General features: G+C 44.4%; 1 protein-coding gene across 1 annotated transcript in view; it reads right to left on the bottom strand.

The window, feature by feature from the left end:
* LOC148012560 (uncharacterized) overlaps positions 1–14,311 on the bottom strand; it is a 52,628-nt gene that overhangs the window by 10,390 nt on the left and 27,927 nt on the right. The gene's annotated exons all lie outside the window — the stretch shown is intronic.

The following is a 14,311-nucleotide window of genomic DNA, read 5'->3' as shown; positions in this document are numbered from 1 at the left end:
GGAATGCCCGTTCCGGTACTTAGGAACGGATTAATGCGTTCCGTGAGGTCCGAGCCCTAGAAACACCTGCGAGACGTTCCAGCTCATTCCCTACCCCGTTCCTGCCCATTCCAAGCCATTCCCTGTTTGGAATGGCCATTCCAACAGCGGGGCAAGTTTTTTTTTTCCGTCTATCCTGTCCTATCCCGCCTCGCACTAGTTGCCGCCTCTCGTGATTACTGTTGTTGCCTGTCGTGACTCTTGCCCCGCCTCGCACCAACTGGCCCAACTCCTGCCTCTCACGCCTCTCTAGATTGCCTAGCCTAATTGCCATGCCTACCTCCCACCTCTGTTGCCTACCTGAAGCACCAAAGTATTTGTCTACTTAGTACTGATTTTTATTCAGGGGACCATTATCTCTCCCAAATTTGGGGCATTTTGGATCAATTGTTGACAGTTTCCCCAAAATTTCGGGCTTTCTCAAGGATTGGGGCCCAAATTTGGCAGCAATGTCTCCAAATTTGGGGCATTGTGATCCATCATTCCAAGATCTGAAAAAGCCCCCAAATTTGGGGCATTTTGAATTAGTCATTGCCCCAAATTTGGGAGCTGAAAATGTGCCAAATTTTGGGGAATTTTCAGCAAGGGAATGCAAGTTGGAATGCCCCAAATTTGGGAGCTGAAAGTACGTCAAATTTGTTAGCCTACTCTTCTTCAGTCTCAGTCTGTCATCTCCTGGTTGTGAGCTCCTATCAAAGTCTGACAGGAGACAGAGGAGCTCTGTCAGTGCATTTTTGTGGCTGCCCTAGTCAGCATGCAGCCCTGGGTTTGTTACAGCCCAAACTGGGCTGTTTTTGTCCAGACTGCCCATTTTCTGGGCAGTAGGCCAGATCTGGCCAAAGTCGGCCAGATCTGGCTGGTCGGCCAAATCTGGCCAGGTCGGCCAGTTTGGCTGGTCGGCCAGTTTGCTGGCCTGGGGGCTATTTATATCAGCCCCCCCAATCAGTCCAGTAGTGTTCTCTGCAGGTACAGCACTGCTCCCTCCGTCTCCGTCTCCGGCATTGGTGCTGCCACTGCTTCCAGTCTGTCCTGGTTCCCTCACTGACGCTCCGGGCTGCGTGCAGGGACTGCTCTGTCCTTCTCAGTGTATTCAGCGTTCATCTCAGTCAGTGCAAACTTTCTTCCTTCATTCTCTGCTTTCTCTCTCCTCTCCTCTGTGTTCGTGTTCTTCTTCCGTTGCGCACTCTCACAAAATTTTGGGGCATTTTCAACAAGGGAATGTAGGTTGGAATGCCCCAAATTTGTGTCATTTTCAATAAAAGGAATGCAGGCTGAGGTAGCACCAAAGTTTGAGCATTTTTAGCAAACATTTAACACATGCATGTTGAAATTTTGGCTGCAAATTTCTGCAATTTCATTGAACTTTACTAATTCACTTTTGTATAGATGGCAGCATTGACATCTATGGGATCTTCATCATCCTCAACAGGTACTTCATCAACAACTGGACGAAGTCGAAGCACTACTTGGTCATGGTGGGATGAGGTAGATGTAGGGGTGCCATTGAGAGGTGGAGGGGCTCGCCCTTGGAAATGCAAACTTTGCTCTTATGCTCACACTAGTGGGGCTGATAAAGTGAGAGCCCATCTTCTACATGAGGAGGGGAAAGAGGTGCGTTTTTGCACCAATGTATCAATTGAGAAAAGGCAAGAGTTACTTAACCGCATAGCCGCTTTTATGGGGAATTCACATACCAAGAGAATGCCAAATATAGCAATGGATCCAACAACATGGACTCCAAGGCCAGCAAGGCACGATGCTTCATGCATAAGACCACTAGGATTAGTGGCTACGCAGCCTTCTCATGGGCCATCAGTGGTAGTAGGTCGTGGTGTTAGAGTTCATTCCACACTTCATGGCAACCAAAGAAAAAAGAGGAAATAGATGCAACAGTGGCACGCTTTTTTTACCATGACCATATTTTTTAAATATGGTGACAAAGATTGTAGAGTATGGACCCACATATAAGCCCCCTTCATCAAAAACTATCAGGGCTACATTGCTTCAGAAGGAGAAAACAACCATAGAGATTGCAACAGCAAACATTCGCAATCAACGGGCAAGAAATGGAGTGACATTGATAGCAGATGGATGGAGTGACACACGCCATAGGTCCATACATGGTGTTGTCACATATTCTCATGGGGATGTATACTTCAATGGTAGTCATGATGCTTCAGAGACTGGAAAGAGTGCAGATGTATTGGCATCCGAGTGGTGCGAGGCAATGCAGGCTGTTGGGGCAGAAAATAAAGTGCAATTTGTGGTAGATGGTGAACCTACAAAAAGGACAGCAAGAAACATTTTAATGGCAATGTATCCACATATCACCTTTAGTCTATGCATGGCACATTGCTTGAATAACTTGTTGAAGGATATTGGGGACATGCCATGGATTGCATCTCTTGATGCGAAAGGCAACAAGATTATCTCATTTATATGTAATCATCAATACTTACATGCTTAGTTTCGCAAGAGAAGTGACAACGAACTTCTCAAATACTAGGATACATGATTTGCATATAACTTTCTTATGCTTGGTCGATTGCACTATTGCAAAGGTGCAATTACGAAGCTATTTGCTAGTGATGAGTATGAAAATTGGACTGGGCTGCCATTGCTACCATTGTGTTATGTAATGCCTATGTCTCTGATAGAGATTTTTGGGATGAGATGAATCGCACCAACCAAATGGTTGATCCTATTATGCACATGTTGAGGCTTGTAGATGGCATGGATCCATGCATTGGAAAGATCTATAAAGGTATGGATCGCATGATTGAAAAGTTAGAGAGTTTGGAACCAAATACAGAAAGATATGAGCAAATCAAAGAGTTATGCATCAGCAAATGGAATGAGTACGACTCTCCTATGCATGCTGCAGCATATGTGCTTGATCCTGAGTTTCAAGGAAAGATGCGAGAAAGAGACCTTGAGGTGGTCAAGGCTTGGAACACATTGCTTGGAAGGCTTTATCCTAGCCGTGAAATGCAACACAAAATTAAAAATCGGTTCTCTGTGTATCAGCAAACGTTAGGGATGTTTGGTACAAAGGATGCACTAGAGGATAGGACAAATATTAGGGCTGCTTTACAATGGGAGAACTACAGGGCAGAAGCTCCAGAGTTGCAAAGTTTGGCTATTCATATTCTTAGCCAAACAATTAGCTCTTCTTGCGTAGAGCAACTATGGAGCTCATTCAATTACATTCACTCAAAGAAGAGAAATCGTCTTGATACAATGAAGACGAATGACCTAGTTTATATAAGCTCCAATCATTACTTGCTAGCTCGTACATTAGTTGCAAAGGCTAATTCTTTTATACGTTGGGAAAAAGATGACGATGATGATGGTGATGGTGATGGTGATGGCCAGGATGTTCAACAGGATGCACATTCAAGCACAGTGGAGCTATCTTCCATGAATCATAGCACTTAGTGGCTAGCCTTTTGGAACTTTAGAGTATTGACTTGGAAATTGGAGCTCTTGTAACTTGGATCTTTAGACTTTAAAGTTTAGAGCATATTTTGTGTCTTTACAATGCACACTTGTTGGACTTATGCAACATTGTTGATTACAATGTTGAATCATGAATGTGAAAATCGATTGCTGATTACAATGTTTTGAATCTTTATTATTGTTGAAACTTGATTATTATGTCTCTAATTTCACGAATTATGGTCGATATGATATATCTCTCTAGATTCTAAGACTTAAGTGTTGATTCTCTCTCTCTCTTTTTTTCGTAAAAGGTAATTATATTAATTACGAAAAAAATACAAGACTACTTGATTACAAGATTCTCTCTCTCTCTCTCTCTCTCTCTCTCTCTCTCTCTCTCTATATATATATATATATATGTGTGTGTGTGTGTGTGTGTGTGTGTGTGTGTGCGCGCACGCGCGCGCGCACCGTTCCCTAACTTTGGGCATTTCCCTTGTTCCCATTCCCCGTTTCAGGTAACTATGGCATAAAGGCTTTGGCTCCTAGATATATCAACTTTTCTTGATTTTCAAGACGTGTAATCTTTTGCTTAACCCAATCAATTTTTGGGTTGAGTTTCTTTAGCCAAGGCATCCCAAGGATGATTGATTTTGTAGGATTGGATATGACATTAAAGTATACACGAGATTTTTGAATCATCAAGAGTTACCATGAGTGGTCAGGTTTCCTTGGTAATATCTCCAGATGCTAAAGGTCTTCCATCCACCACTTCAGCTGGTACAAGATTGGTCTTTTGAAATACTGAAACATCATCAAAGCCATCATTAATGAGACATGCGGAGGCCCTAGAGTCAACCAAGGCTTTGAGGAAAATGATCTTTCTCGGCAAGATCATCTAGAGTGTGACAAGGAAAGTTTCCATGGGGATCGCTGGAATCAAGAGACCCTTTCTTATATCAATGTTTGGTTATACGATCTCATTCACTATCGAACATCCTCGTTTTCCTACTGGAGGGTAGTTGCAACAACTCTTGGGATTCTTGCCCTCTTATTTGCTCAATTTAGGGCAATGTGTCTAGGGTTTCCACAATATAGGCATAGATGATTCTCTCTTCGCCTTTGTTTTTCTTGTGGGATCAAGGGTTGAAATTCAATATTATCTATTTGCATCAGTTTGGGCTTGGTTTCTTCTCTAATTGGGTCTCCGATTAGGGTTGGGTTCCCTTGGCGAGGTCTTAATTCTTCTCACTTTTCTTACTTCCTCTCGAACAATCTATTATCACACTAGATGGCTTGTATGATATAATCAAAGTGTTTTTACCTCACGCATAGTGGATATGTGGTCCTTGATGTCATCTCGAAGACCCCATCTGAATTGGCTAATAAAGTACTCCTCATGCCAAGTGAGGACACAAATTAATTGCCTAAATTTAGACGCGTAAGCAAAGACAGGGCAGTTACCTTGTCGTAGTTTCCGAAGTTTTGTTTTTACTACTCGACCAGTGTCTACATCTCCAAATGTGGAAGTGAACTCGCGAAGAAATGCCTCATAGTTATGAAGTACTGGCATTTTCTTTTCCGAGATTGAAGCGAACCATGATAAAGCTTGACCACAAAGCAAAGTCCCAACGAATCCCACCTTCGGAGCGTCATCTAGATACCTATCAGGTTGCATCTAGATATAGAGCTTTACTTGTTGCCAGAATCCCCTAAACTTCGAATAGCCACCACTAAACTTCTCTGGCATGATGATCTTCGGTTCTCTTATTGGGGGTTAATAAACACACTGAATCATCTAATCACTTCCTCTGTTATTCTGCAAGTCTCGGATTTGGTCTTGCATCTCTTAAAGCACGCGGCCTAAATGCATAGGGTGTTCTAATTGAAGTTGCGCTTGTCATTCATTCAAGTCTTGAATTTGTTGTTGGAGGTTTTTAAGAGAGACCACAATTCTTTCAAGGGTCGCCTCCATGATGCTCGATAGGGCTAGAAAGTAATCTTGCCAAACTATTATGGGAGCACTAGATTGTGCTTAAGAGACTAGACTAGATGCAAGATTTGTTACAAGATTTTTTATTACAAGATAATCCCACATAAGGGAACAAAATACGAAAAATCCCACAACCCGAGACTATAGGTATAGATAACAGAACTCGATAAGATATGAAGGATCCCGAGTTGCCGAGACCGTAGGTTTAGATACAAGATATCAGAATTACAAGGTCTCCCTCGACGAGAATGAACAAGATACAAGATAGTATTAGCCAAGATCTCGTACTATGAAATTACAAGGTGACAAGACAACAGGAGTAAAATAAAAGACAAGACTAGACTAGATACCATGACTAGACAAGAACAACAACTCAAACTCGAAGTTACTTGGAGGTCTCAACTCCTTGAGCTCCCAAGATTGAGCAACACTGAGAAGTTCTATGGCGATCCCCTCCTTTTATAGGTGTTGGAGGGCCGCTAAAAATCTTCTAGAATGTTTCATGATGACATCATTGATGATGTAAGCAATGGCATAACATATCTTCTAAAAAGTTCTATGATGACATCATCAATGATACAAGCAATATGTCATATTTTCTAGAAGGTTCTATGATGACATGGCAAGGGTATGTTCGCATGGTTGGCTCGAGGATGTCTTGTTAAGGGTGCATTCACATGGGACGTGGACTTATATGGCATGAGCAAGAATTAATCTGTACACTTGTTCAATGCATGTCCATGACACTACTAAGTACATGTGTCTTGTTGAATCACTAATCTAGCTGATCTATACTATGCCAAACATCTCTTTCGTGGTGGCATTGTTGTCTTCTTTCATAAAGACTCCCAGTCAAGCTCATTGGCGAGCTACTTTATGCATGCTGCACTACTTAAAAGGGACTCGATCTTACAAGATCATGTATGGAGAGGATGCGCCACTCTTGCTGGATGAAGAGACTCAGATTGGGCAAGTGATGTGGACTTCAAACTCTCTACTATAAGTTTTTCTTGATCCCTCAACTTGAGAGCTCTATCTTGGAGCAGTAAGAAGCAACCTACCGTGGCCTTATCTTCTACAAAGACAGAGTATCATGCACTTTGTTCTATAGCTCACAAGGAAATTTGACTCCGTCGCTTGTTGGTGAAGATTGGTTTTCCACAAATAGGACCCACACAGATCAAATCGTGGATCCTTAGTGGTGACCTACTCTTCCATAGGGGACAATGCAGCAAATCTCTTCACAAAGCCTCTTCCACAACCTGCTGTGCTTCAACAGCCCTAAGTAAAATGCCGCAGCAAATAGATCTGTCTATGCTGTGCCGATGCGATCTGCATAAAAATTAGCCTAAAATGGTGTTAAACAGGTTGCCTTGGTCTGGATAAATGCCACCCTGGTCAGAGAAAGTGCTGCTCTGGTCTGAATAGACCCCATGCTGACCTGTAAGATGGCTGCCCAGCCTGACAAGGACCAACTCGAGCAGATAAACACAGGCAGACCTCAAACGCAGCAAGCAGAGGTCAGGACTGCACAAAACACAGCCTGACCCTGCAAAACACAAGTTGGAAAGGGCAGTAAAGAGGCCACCCAACACTCATATGATGTGCCATGATCCAAAACACAAGGTGTGTGTAGATCTGCAACACTGTTGGGATGGCATCCAACTGACTGAGATGGTGGACAAGTAAGTTGCTCCTCTTCAAAAGATCTCCAGCTCCCATGTGTGGCTCTAATACCATGTGAGAGTGAACAATGGAAAGCAAAGTGAGCACGGACAAGGAGGCAAAGAGAACGCAAGTGAGAGAAGGAACAATCTGATAACAATTGCTGAAGGATACAAGGATGCAACGGTCAGCCCCTACACACAACTCTCAAATCAGTGTGGGTGCTTGACAGTAGCAAGGGGGTGAGAGAATGAGGGGGGTTGATTGATCATGAAGGACCAATGATGGATAACAGGAGAGAGGGGGCAAGTCGCCTATATATAGGCAAACTAGGACTCTAATTGGTAATATAGTGGCCATACCCAAAATGTGGGCGCCCAAGACAGCCTAAAGTGCCCAAAAAGAAATGCACTCATGTGCCCTCCATCTAAAATGCCTAAAGCACACAAAATGACAAATAAATACAATGTCGCAGCTCCTAATATCCTCATTTGACTTAGACTGTTGACTCAGACTGAGGATCACAAGCAAGAGATGACCGCACAAGACACATAATTGCTAACAAATTTCATGCTTGTTGTGATTGGTGCTTAATCAAGTTATTTACCACCCTTGCCGAGAAGGAAGGCTGATTTCAATATACTCATCCTAACACACCATCAAAGAATGGTGTGGTGGAGCATGTCGAGTGGACCATGCTACAAATGGTCCAATTGATGCTCGAGCATCATGGACTTCCTCATTACCTTGGGGTGAGGTGGTCTCTTAACTACAGTTCACATCCATGGTAGGTCTTCAATATTTGCCTTGAAGGACATGAATCTACCGAGCTTTCTTTGGTGAGAAGCCACTTTCACATCTTTAGATATGACACCTATGTCCATGTAGATAAGAAGAAAAGGAGCAAGCTCGACACAAAATCAAAGAAGTTCATCTTTGTTGGTGACAATATGACCACAAAGCGATACAAGCTCTATAACCGTTACATCCCTAGACATCCAAATGGGAGCTAGTAGCAAGTCATAATAGTCATGAAGTGACTTAGTATGAATGCACTACGTGTACTTTAGGGTTAGGGCAATCAAGTCCTATTTATAGAACTCAAGGCCATATTGTGCACATTCATCGTGTGATCACCACTCTTGGACTCTTGGCCCATTGGCCAAGGCATCAGTACACCTCGACAGTGTGTGTTGGTGGTATGGGGGGATGGCAACCCTTGGCACGAGGTCGTGACCAAAAGTGCTACTAGCTCCCAAGCTCAACGGTGAGATCGTTTGGCTCTATGGCTAGCAAGTGATCCTCATGTCCAATCCCTTTTATTTGTGGATATGGCTTGTGTCGTGTCTCATGTGCAAGTTGGATCCTAGGGGGGTGTCTCATTGGTATCAGAGCGTCAATCTATAATTGGACACGAGATCCAATGGCATGCACAAAACTATGTTTACTCATGAAACTATGATGATTCACACATGATAGATACACCTTTATCTAGTTTAGGGTGGTATGGAACACTGCTACCAAGAGAGGCATGCATGAGAGACGCATGTTACGAGTGGTGGATACAATCACAAGATATGCTTCTTATTTGATACTTGTGCTCATGTTTTTTGTATTGGGATTATGCTTGTGCACAAGAATTTCAATGGTTCTAATGATTGAAGTCCATGGAGCTACCACTCCAATGAAGTGTGTGTGCGCACTAGAGATGCAATGTTCAACAATGGCAACAGCACAGAGAGAGAGAGAGAGAGAGAGAAAGAGTGAGCAAAAATAGAGAGTAGCAAGCGTGAGATGCACGATGTGTCGGTACAACTAGTTGTGTACCTCTTTTAGGTTTATAGATAGATATATGTAAAGTACAAGTGCTAAGGGAGCGTTCACACCCGAGCACCTATAAAAGGCATAGTGGCCCTTTATTCCCAACAACCTTCCACCTAACCTAAAAGGTAACGTGCCTCAAGGTTGACGAAAAGAATCAACTAAGTCCAAGTCTATACAAAGCTGAAATACATATACTATCCAACTCCCATCATCTGTCGGCAATGAGCAAACCGCTCTGCAGAAAAAACTCTTCGTGAGAAGATCTGTAAGATTATCATCTATATTATCTTAACCAACTCAATGCTTTTGTTGTCAAGTACATCCCTAAAAAGAGATACTTCACTTATATGTGCTTCGCCTTTGCATGAAAGACGCGGTTCCATACTAGCATGATGGCACTCTGACTATCACAATGGAGAACAAGGATCTAAGTAATGGCAAGCTCTCCCACCAAACATGAAAGCCATAAATCCTCCTTGCATACCTCAATGGCAGCCACATAATCTACCTCTGTAGTAGACAATGCAACACATTTTGGTAGCCTCGAAATCTAGGAAATTGTTTCCCCTGAGAGGGTGAATACATACCTTGAAGAAGACTTCCTACAATCAACATGACCAATATAGTTTGCATCCATAAAGCCAACAACGGATGCCTTCTGCTTTCCAAAGCAAACGCACACCTCCTTTGTGCCCTTCAGATGTCTCATGATACGTTTCATTGCTTCCCAATGATTTCTACCAAAATGTACCACGTACTTGCTAACCACTCCCGTCGCAAATGCTATGTCATGACATGTAGCAACCATAGCATACATCAAGCTGCCCACAACTAAAGCATATGGACTCTTGGTCATTTCAACCTTTTCATCATCAGATATAGGATTGTCCTCTGCACTGAGTTTCACATATGGAGGCATTAGTGCCCCAATTGCTTCTCCCCCCCCCCCCCCCTTCCACATTAAAACAATGCAAAATTTTGGACACATACTCTTACCGTGACAAATAAAGAAGACCTTTTGATTTGTCCCTAAGTATACCCATGCCAAGAATGTGATTTGCCTCACCAAGATCCTTTATGTCAAAATTGCTGTGGAGATTCTCCTTCAATGTATTCAAAGTATGAACATCCCTATCACCAATCAACATATCATCCACAAAAAAACCAGCATAATAAGATTGTCATCTATCACTTGGTATATAAGCAATGATCCACTTGACTCCTTTTGAATCCTCAAGATTACATGAATGTATCAAACTTATGATACCATTCACGCAGTGCCTGTTTCAGCCTATACAAGCTTTTGTTGAGTTTAAATACCATCTTTTCTTGCCCTTTGGCCACAAAGCCTTTTGGCTATTGCATATATATATACTCATGTAGATCACCATGTAAGAAAGCAGTCTTTACATCCATCTATATGAGTTTCATATCCTCACATGCAACCACGATCAATATGATTCACAAAGTAGTCATCTTGACTATAGGTGAAAAGATGTCGTCAAAATCAATCTCATGTTCTTGCTTATACCCTTTTGCAACAAGTCGTGCTTTGTACTATGGCGAGGAACCAAAAGTAACCTTCATCTTGTAAAACCATTTGCATGGTAAGACTCTCGGCCCCTTGGGCAAATGCACCAAATTCCAAGTACCATTCTTCTTTACAAATTCCATCTCTAATAGCATACCTTTATGCCATTTCTTGCTATTCTCTTTGTCTAGTGCTTCCTTGAAGCATGACAACTCACCACAATTCGTCAACGTGACATAATCAGCAACATAATTTGCAGTAGGAACAAACCTATCTAGCTATTTGGTATTTTTGGTCGACTTATGGACCCAATGATCAATGTTTGCTACCTTGTTCATCCTACAAATCCACATTAACAGCTTATTGTTCAAATGATTCAGCATGCTGTCCTACCTATTCCGGCCGTTCTCATGGCACATTTTCTTGCTAAAACTATGGCATATCATGGGTGACTTCTTGCTAGTTAATTTCAATATCATTCCTTGCATTAATAGGGTCATTTACAACAAGTATTTGCTGCTGGGCACTCTTTGCTGTCCTACAAGTATCTCTTCTCAAAAAACAACCCTTCTAACTTTCTCAAACTTTTCCAATTTCTTATGCATCCAATCTTCCCGGAAGATAACATCATTGACACATACAATTTTCCTTTTCTCGGGATCCCATAACCTATACTCCATTTCACCCTCATCACCATATCCTAAAAAGATGCTACATTTTTATTTGCATATATGCACAAAAGCCTTGAAACCAAACACTCTCAAGTGTGCATACGAATGTGGCTTGCCCAATCACACTTCTTGAGTGACTCTCCCTCCCCCCCAAAGACTTATTCGATGATTGATTTATCAAGTGTACGGCTGTCATAACAACCTTTGCCCAAAATCCATGAGGTAACGCAATATGTGTGAGAGTGCGCAACGGAAGAAGAACACGAACACAGAGGAGAGGAGAGAGAAAGCAGAGAATGAAGGAAGAAAGTCTGCACTGACTGAGATGAATGCTGAATACACTGAGAAGGACAGAGCAGTCCCTGCACGCAGCCCGGAGCGTCAGTGAGGGAACCAGGACAGACTGGAAGCAGTGGCAGCACCAATGCCGGAGACGGAGACGGAGGGAGCAGTGCTGTACCTGCAGAGAACACTACTGGACTGACTGGGGGGGCTGATATAAATAGCCCCCAGGCCAGCAAACTGGCCGACCAGCCAAACTGGCCGACCTGGCCAGATTTGGCCGACCAGCCAGATCGGCCGACTTTGGCCAGATCTCGCCGACTGCCCAGAAAATGGGCAGTCTGGACAAAAACAGCCCAGTTTGGGCTGTAACAAACCCAGGGCTGCATGCTGACTAGGGCAGCCACAAAAATGCACTGACAGAGCTCCTCTGTCTCCTGTCAGACTCTGACAAGAGCTCACAACCAGGAGATGACAGACTGAGACTGAAAAAGAGCAGGCTAACACCCCCTCTCAACTCCTGGGAGAGTCTGAAGACCCAAGAACCGCATGTGATGCAGCAAAGAAGCCTGAGGCAAGGGCTTCATAAAGAGATCAGCTGCATTGGCCGCCGTAGGACAATAGACCACCACCAGCTCCGAATCCACGATCCGCTCTCGAACATAGTGATACTGAACCTCAATGTGCTTCGTGCGAGCATGGAACACCGGGTTCTTGGCCAGAGCAAGAGCACTCTGGTTATCCACGCGCAGCTCCGTAGGTCCGGTCTGGGAAAAGCCAATCTCCGCGAGTAACCGATGGAGCCAAACTGCCTCCATCGCGGTCGAACATAGGGCCCGATACTCAGCCTCTGTAGAAGAAAGTGCCACAGTAGGCTGCTTCTTGCTGCTCCAAGAGACAGCACCAGATCCAAGGGTGAAAGCATAACCTGTAGTGGATCGTCTCGAATCCACATCACCTGCCCAATCAAAATCACTCCATCCAGAAAGGGTAATCCCATCGCCATACATGATCCCGAAGGATCGAGTCCCCTGCAAATAGCGAAGAACCCGCAAGGCAGCCTGCCACTGATCCTGGGTAGGAGTCTGCATAAAGATAGACAATAAAGCCACCACAAAAGAGATATCCGGCCGAGTGTGAAGCAGCCAGATAAGAGAGCCGACAAGGCACCTGTAACGGGTGGGATCGGTAAGAGGAACTCCAGCTGTCAAAAGCTTGGACTCAGGGTCCATGGGGCATGAGATAGGCCGACACTCAGCCATATCAAACTCCGAAAGAAGCTCGGAGATGTACCTGTGCTGCGAGATAAAAATGCCCTGTGCCATCTGATAAATCTCCAGACCTAGAAAGAAGTGAAGGATCCCTAGATCCGTCATGTCAAACTCCTGCTGAAGAATGGACCGTGTATGCTCCACCTGCTGAGTGTCGCTCCCTGTAATGATAAGATCATCCACATACAAGATAAGGAACACCGAAAGAGAATCCACAACCCGTAAGTAGAGGTTGGGATCATAAGCGGAGCGCGCAAAGCCACTCTGTAGAAAGAAGCGGTCAATCCGCTGGTACCAAGCACGAGGAGCCTGCTTTAGGCCATAAAGAGCCTTCCGCAGCCTGTAGACATGATCCTCCTTCCCCTGCACAAGAAAACTAGGAGGCTGTGAAACATAAATCTCCTCCTCAAGAACGCCATTCAGAAAAGCAGACTTGACGTCCATCTGATAGACAGGCCAACGGTGGTGAGCAGCAAGAGCCAAAAGAACTCGGATGGTGGACATCCTAGCTGTAGGAGCAAAAGTCTCAAAGTAGTCCAACCCTGCACGCTGTGCAAAACCCTTGGCAACAAGCCTAGCTTTATGCTTGTCCAAGGAGCCATCTGCAAGATATTTGGTCTTAAAGACCCATTTCACACCAATCACCTTCCGTTTCGCGGGACGCGGAACAAGCTCCCACGTATGGTTTCGCTCGATGGAATCGAGCTCGGCCTACATAGCCTGTCTCCAAATATCCTGTGCAAGAGCCTCCACGGTGGAAGGCTCGGAATCCTGAAGAATCTGTGACATAAGAGCATAGTTCACACATAGTGAACTGTCCCGCTGGGCCTGTAAACGTGCTGAGCGACGGGGACCTGTAGAAGAAGCAGGAAAGTGAGTAACACCTGAATCCTGCATGAGCCGGCAATACCATAAAGGAATCCTGAGAGACTCCTGCGACTGTGAGGGAGACCGGGGGGCCTCCGGAACCTGTAAAGCACCCAAATCGGAGAGGGACTCCCCCTCACCGAGTGAAGGTAGATCCTCCGCATCTGAAGAAGGCTGTATATCCCGTGAAGATCCCGAAGTGGCGGTAGAAGAGCTCGTAGTAGATGAAGGCACATCCACCAAAGGGGAAAGGGAAGCCGAAGGAGGAGGAATAGGGGGGGTGCTAAGGGGCATCCTGGAAGGAAGTGAAGGGAGAGAAGGTGGGGGTGGGTCCATCGATGATGAAGAAACATCTGTAATAGAGCCATCAATCGGATCCTCAGAGGCCGAAGCCTCATCAAAGATCACATCCCTGCTCACCTCAACCATCCGCGTCGTCAGGTCATAGAGCCGATATCCCTTCGTGGTCATACTATAACCAACGAAGATAAGCTTTCGCAACTTAGAGTCGAACTTCGTCTTCCTCTTCTTCTTGTCAACATGGACAAAAGCATCGCACCCAAAGATGCGAAAATGGGACACGGAAGGCTTCTTGCCAAAGAAAGCCTCATACGAAGTCATGTCCTGTAATGCCGAAGTCGGAGAGCGGTTGCGTATATGCACCGCTGTAGCCACCGCCTCACTCCAAAGGAAATGAGGAAGACTCCTATGCTCCAGCATAGATCGG

Source organism: Lygodium microphyllum, chromosome 27 (genome assembly GCF_053477565.2).
Source record: "Lygodium microphyllum isolate KBCC chromosome 27, Lygodium_microphyllum_v1.1.10, whole genome shotgun sequence".
In the NCBI taxonomy this organism is placed as follows: Eukaryota; Viridiplantae; Streptophyta; class Polypodiopsida; order Schizaeales; family Lygodiaceae; genus Lygodium; species Lygodium microphyllum.
This window is presented reverse-complemented; position numbering and strand designations above follow the sequence as displayed.